The sequence below is a fragment of the Rhinolophus sinicus genome, chromosome 12 (assembly GCF_057876585.1).
Source record: "Rhinolophus sinicus isolate RSI-liver-muscle chromosome 12, RSI-T2T, whole genome shotgun sequence".
In the NCBI taxonomy this organism is placed as follows: Eukaryota; Metazoa; Chordata; class Mammalia; order Chiroptera; family Rhinolophidae; genus Rhinolophus; species Rhinolophus sinicus.
In genome coordinates, this window is record NC_142512.1 from 14,887,375 (window position 1) to 14,894,741 (window position 7,367).

Here is a 7,367-nt window from a genome sequence, read left to right on the forward strand (position 1 = left end):
CAATCCTTGGCTCTCCTCCGTAGCCTCAGCAGTTATACTAGCGGCCAATCGGCTAACCGGCCACAACCGACGGCCAATCAGCCACAGCTGACGGCCATCCACTACCCGAGCCAGCACCTTTCCACGTGAGGCCGAGAACCTGTAAACTACTTTCTGGGGCTGTGTCCCCACACCTCCCTTTTTCTCATCTTCTGCCTGGAGTTTGGCGGGCCCCTTGCTCCCTAGGGAGCTGAGACAGAGAGGCCTTTCCCTGTGTGCATGCTGCAACTTGCACATAAATGCCTGGAAGCCTACGGAGTAGGGAAATCAACCAAACTCATTCATGGAGAAAAAGACACTGTTTCTTTCCTTCTCTCATTAAATATTTTCTGAGTACCTATTATATATCTGGCCCTTGGCTAAGCCTTACATTTTGGCTTAGGAATGTGGAGGGAGAGACCCCAAAAAAAGTGAAAAATATATGACCTCTGGAATTCATAGTAGGAGGGTTTGACACAGATGGGAAAAAGTCAACCTCAGGTACTAACAAAGGTGGGTGCAAGATATAGAATACACAAGAGGTTTTGGTTCCTTCTGTCTGTTAGGTCCAGGGAATGTTCCACGTAGAAGAGACCCACAACCTAACTCTGTTCCCAGAGACACAGGGAAAAGCAAGTACAAAGGCAAAGAAGCGTGAAACAATTCATCTGGACAGGGTGATATAGGGCAAATAATTCAAGGATGATTAGGTGCCCTACTCAAGTGGTTCACCACAGAGACGAGGCATAATATGCCATCTGCCTCAGGGGAATTGCTCCTTAACTGAGAAGAAAGAGACTCAAGCCCAAGGAATGGTGGAAGTTCAGGCACCAAGAGTGTGTGTGTCCATGGCCCAAGGTCAGGCTGACCAGGCATATTGGATAGAGAGAACTCTGCCTTTTTTTCTTGCCCTTATTGTTCTCCCCAGGTCACAAATGCCTCTATTTAGCTCACTAGTTAAGGATGAAACTACCTCGAAACTAACATTGTGCACTGTCGTGGCATGGCTTTGGACTCTGATGCCCAATGGCTTCCTCTCCTCTCAAATCCCGGCACTGGAGTAGCACTGCATTTCTCTGGTTCCTAGCCTCTGTTTCTTGGCTTCATCTGGAGCTTAGTACCCAGAAAGTCGTGTTTCTGCCACTGCCTATCTGAGCCAAGCTGGGTGTCCAGAGCACCAGCATCCCATTCTCTGGGGTCACCACTGGAATTGAATCACGACGGCCAATGGATGACTATCTTTGCCTAGTTTTTTCACATAGGTTCCAACCAGTTTAGGTCAAGAAGGCAGATCCAGGGTGGAAGAAGGAATGTCTGAATGCTCTCCCCACATGCCTTGACTGCTGGAAGCCCCAGTGCTCCGGAGTGGTTCAGTTTTATCTCTGAACACTCTAGATACTTCCCCCAGTGAGTGCTGTTGAATCCCCCACCCTCTGTCTCTTCATCTGCATTGCCAATGGGAAGTGGATTGAAGGTCCTCACCCAGGATAGCCAGGGAACCCAGGTGTGCTCATCCGGGTGTACTATAGCCATTGCTACAACAGCTCCCCCAGGTGTTGCCTTTGAGCAGTCCCTGATGCTAAGGGTAAGTGAAGCCTGCCCAGTGCCGGGGAAGCTTTGTGAGGCTACAGAGCACTGCCCAGGGAGCTCTACCCCAGCCTGAAAGAAAAAGCCCTAAGGATACACTGGGACTAGGAGAGGGAAAAGGGTTGAGGGATGTCTCTGGCTGAGTAATCAATTAAGCAAACAAACTTATACACTGTATTTAATATTTTCAACACCATTCAGAATCACTTTTTATTTGGCTGAAGGAGGAGGATGAATCTTAAATTGTTCATCTTAAACGTTCAAGACAAACTGGGCTGCTATTGGTATTGGCATAAGAAACAAACAGATCAGCAAAACAGAATAGAATACAGAAAAAAATAGAGAGAAAAATTTAGACTATGATCAAGGAAATCACGTTTGTGCAGAAAGAATGAACCAACCAATAAGAGGATTTGGGATAATTCACTATCCAATATTTCATAGGATTAGATTCCTACATGACACCATACCCCAAAATAAATTCAATATGAATTTAAAAAACAAAGCATCAAAACAAACTATATAATATTAGCAAAAATATAAAACCACCACTTTTATACCTTCAGGTACTATGAACGATCCTCCAACTACAATAAAACAAACGTACTTTTAAAATATTTCTTGGCTCAAAAAGGAAGGGAAATCACTAAATATTGGTAGGGAAGCTGACACGTGAATTGTTCCAGTAAGTAAATGACCAAGCAGACTTTGCATGGACCAAATGGCTATTCTAGAACTAGAACCTATTCATTAATTTTTTTTTAACCTCAACAAATTAGGACTAGTAAACAATTTCCTCAAACTGATATAGAGCACCTTCAAAATCTCCGCAGTTAATATCATACTCAATAATGAAAAATTGAAATGGTTCCCCCTGAGACTGGGAACAAAACAAGGATGCCCATTTTCACCACTTTCATTCAACATTTTACTGGAAGTTCTAGCCATTTCACGAAGACAAAAGTAAGTAAGCAAATAAAATTAAAATACAAGAAAGTAATAAATCTATTTCTAGTTGCAGATGGTATGATTGTTCCCACAGAAAATTTCAAGGAATCTACAAAACAACTTATAGAACTAATACAATAATTTGGTATGATCATAAGATATAAAATTACTATACAAAAATCAATTGTAATCTTATACACTAGAAATAAACAGTTGGAAATCAATTTTTAAACATAATTTTATTTACAATAAAAAAAACAAAAAACAAAAACATAAAACACCTAGGATTAAATGAAACAAAAGTCAGCCAAAACCTCTGCATTGAAAACCACAAAACATTACTGAGAGAAATTAAAGAAAATCCAAATAAATGGAGAAAAATACCATGTTCATGGACCAAAAGACTCAATAATGTTAAAATGGCAATACTCCCCTAAATTAATCTATAGATTCTATATAATTTCAATCAAAATTCTAACGGACTGTCTTTGTAGAAATATACCAATGTATTCTAAACTTTATATGGAAATGTAAAGGACCTAGAATAATCAAAACAATTTTTTTTGAATTTTTATTAATTTATTTGAGCCAAACTTATGACATACGCTGGGGAGCAAGATCTCTAATGCTCCCAGTCAAAACAATTTTACAAGGAAGAAAGTTGCAGAACTTACCTTACTGATTTCTTTATTTATTATAAAGTTGCACTCATCAAAAGTGTTGCTGTTGGAATTCCACTCCCAGGTATCTATCTGGAGAAATCCAAAACTCTAATTCAAAAAAATTTATGCACCCCTATGTTTACTGCAGCACTATCCACAATAGTCAAGACATGGAAACAACCAAAATGCCCATTGGTAGACGACTGGATTAAGAAACTGTGGTATATTTATGCAATGGAGTATTACGCAGCCATAAAGAAGAAAGAAACCTTACCATTTGCAACAACATGGATGGACCTAGAGAACATTATGTTAAGTGAAATAAGTCAGACAGAGAAAGACAAATCCATATGATCTCACTTATATGTGGAATCTAAAGAAAAGAATAAATGAATGAACTAATCAGAAACAGTCTCAGAGACATAGAGGAAAAACTGAGGGTTGCTAGATGGGGGGGGTGATAAGGGGGAAGGTGAGGGGATTAGAAAGCACAGTCAGTAACCACGTGATTGCTACGGGGATACGAAAGTCAATTTGGGGAATGTAATCAATAATGTTGTAAAGATTTTGTAGGGCATCCTATGGACACTTGTCTCATTAGGGAGACCACCTCAGGGATGATGTAGATGCCTGATCACTGCATTGTACACCTGAAGCTGAAACTGAACAATAACGAATGCCAACTATAATTTTATTTATTTATTTATATATATATATATATATATATATATATATATATATATATATATATTTACAAGAAGTGGAGTACAGCATTAGGAATAGAGACAGTGAAAATGTAATGGCTGTGTACAATGTCAGAGAGATAGAGGATGGGGGGAGGGGTTGTCACTGTGTGCGGGATATAAATGATGAATGTCTAACTATTACATTGTTTTGTGCACCTGAAACTAATAAAAAAATATTTTTAAAAAGTGTTGCTATTGGTGAAAATATGGCAATATAGATCAGAACAGAGCATTCCAAAATAGACCCACACATACATAGTAAATTAATTTTCAACAAAGGTGCCAAGGCAACTCAACTGGAAAAGAATGATCCAAATAATATTGGATTTTTTGGAGAAAAAAATAACATCAACCTTTATATCATATATACATGCAAAAAAAATTCAAAATGAATTATAGGCCTAAATGTAAATTCTAAAATTATAAAACTTCTGCAGGGAAACAGGAGAAAATCTTTTTCTGGAGACAGGAAAAGATTTCTTATCTAGAACACAAAAAGAATGAAATAATTTTTAAAACTTGATAAATTGGACTTCATCAAAATTTAAAACTCTTGTTCTTCAGAAGACACCATTAAGAAGAGAAAATGCAAAGTGGAGAAAACATTTGCAATAAATATATCAATCAAAGGACTTGTATCCAGAATATATAAAGAATCCTTACTACTAAATAATAATAAGACAAACTTCTCCATTTTTAAAATGGGCAAAAAATCTAAACAGACACTTCGCACAGGAAGATACAAGGACTGACAATTAAGTTCATGAACTCATTGCAACAATGTTGCTAACCTTTTTTTTTAAATCAGAGGGATTATTCATTATGAATTTGTACCAACTGGACAAAGAGTTAATCAAGTTCACTACTTAGAAGTGCTGAAAATGCTGCGTGAAAAAAATTAGACGACCTGAAATTTTTGCCTACAATTCATGGCTCTTGCATCACGACAATGCACCAGCTCACACGGCACTGTCTGTGAGGGAGTTTTTAGCCAGTAAACAAATAACTATATTGGAACACCTTCCCTACTCATCTGATCTGGCCCCCAATGACTTCTTTCTTTATATAGATAAAGAAGGAAGATAAAGAAAGGAACACATTTTGATGACATTCAGTACATCAAGGGTAATATGACGACAGCTCTGATAGCCATTCCAGAAAGAGTTCCAAAATTGCTTTGAAAGGTGGACTAGGTGCTGGTGTTGGTGCATAGCTTCCCCGGGGCAGTGCTTCAAAGGTGACCATAGTGATATTCAGCAGTGAGGTATGTAGCACTTTTTCTAGGATGAATTCCCTAACTTAATTGTCAGACCTCAAATAAAAATGGCCAGTAAATATATGAAAAGATGCTCGATATCACTGGCCCCTACACAGCCATGATTGACCAAAATTAAAAAGACTCACCACACTAAGTGTTGGGAAGGATGGGAGCTCCCACACAGAGCTAGTGGAACGTAAGATGGTGCAAGAACTTTGCAAAATCGTTGGCAGTTTCTAAAAAAGTAAAACATATACTACCACAAAATCCAGTCATTCCACTCCTAGGAATTTACCCAAAAGAAACAAAAATGTATATCCACACAAAGATTTGTACATGAAGCTTTATGTGTCCACAACAGCGTTACCTTAACACCCAAAAGCTAGAAATAACACAAATGGCTATCATCCACAGATTGTGGCATATCCACACAAAGGAATACTCTCCCACAGAAAAAAGAAACCAAAAGTATGCAATAACATGGATGAATCTCAAACTCATTATGCTAAGTGAAAGAAGCTAGACAAAAACAAGAGTACACATTGCATTAGTCCATTCATATAAAATCCTGTAATGTGCAAACTAATTTATCACAGAAAGCAGATGACTGATTGCCCGGGAACAGAAATGGATGAAGGGATGCATTGCGAAAGGACACAAGAAACCTTTTGGGGACAATGGAAAGGTTCATCAACTCGATTGTAGTGATGGCTTCATGGACATGAACATATGTCAAAAAAATCCATTTCCACACTCTAAATACATGCAGGTTACTGTACTTTAATTTTAATTCAATCAAGTTAGACTTAAAGAGTGGGAAATTTTTTACAAGAAAAACAATAGACTATTAAACTGGCCAAAATAAACATATCCACAGAAAGATATCAATTTCTATTCAAAAGAGCCCTGTCGGTTATCACTGGATTATTATATAACAATTTAATTATTATGTTAGTGTACCATGAGTCGTAGATACCAAAATTGTTAAGTGGAGTTTCTCTGAGACCTGAACATGATTTCAGGGCTTCCTTCAGAGTAAAGATTGAGAGGAGCTACTTTATGTTAGAAAAAATTAAAATTAATAATGTATTTTTTGTGAGGGATATAAATGATAAATGTCTAAGTATTACTTTGTCTTGTGTACCTGAAACTAATAAAAAAAATGTGTTTTTTTTCATTAAGGGTAATATTGGGGGACATATGGGAGCTTCAGGGAGTTGGTAATGTTTTCTTTCTTGTCCTGGGCTGTTGCTGTATGATTTTCTCTTGGTGATTATCCAGTGAACAGTACACTATGTTTTGTGCACTTTTTATGGGTGTTATACGTCAATCTTAGAAGCTTACGATAAAAAAATATTTTGCCCCCAACCAGCCTAAATCCTTGGAGCCATCCTCTGCGCCTTCTCTATTCCTAATCCTGCTGACATCCAAGTCCTGTCAATTCTGTCTTTGTAGTATTTCTCACATCTTTCTCTCTAGTCTCACAGACACCTCTGTGCAAGGTCGCTTTCTCAGTAACACAGGACTGAGATCGGCAGAGAAAGGAGCAGTCAGACAAGAAAGGAGCTCTGTGACGTGCAGTAGTGAGGGTTGGAGAAGTTTGCTAGAGGATAGGTCTGCTCGGGGTCTTAAGAAGCTGATCTCAATACTTTTCTAGCCACGACCCCTCCAGCGCATGAATCCCTTTATCCCAGTTGCAATGTCACACCTTTATATTCGCTTGAATATACTGTACAGGAACAACCTACCATGTAACTTAAACTGCATTTACCAATATTCTGCTCCATGTAAATCCACTCCCACCTCTGGGCCTTTGCCCACTCTTGGTTTCCTGCCAGGAATGCTCCACCCCACCCTCCATAACTTTAAACCAAACTTATCCTTTAAGGGCTAGGGCAAGGCTGGCGTGGGGATATGGCAAACGGAGTGGGGTCCAGGCAGCTGGGCTCACTCAGGCTTGCATCCCACTCCCCTGCCCATGACAAAAGAACAGGTAGACACCCAGAAGTTTTGGTGTGTGGAAACAGAAAAGTTAAAACCCTACGCTCTTTCACTCAGCCTTAGTTGTAAATTGCAATAAGTCAAAGGCTTCAGTCACAATGGGCAGTTGAATGAGGTACCTTGAAAAGAATGCAAAGGCTCAACACA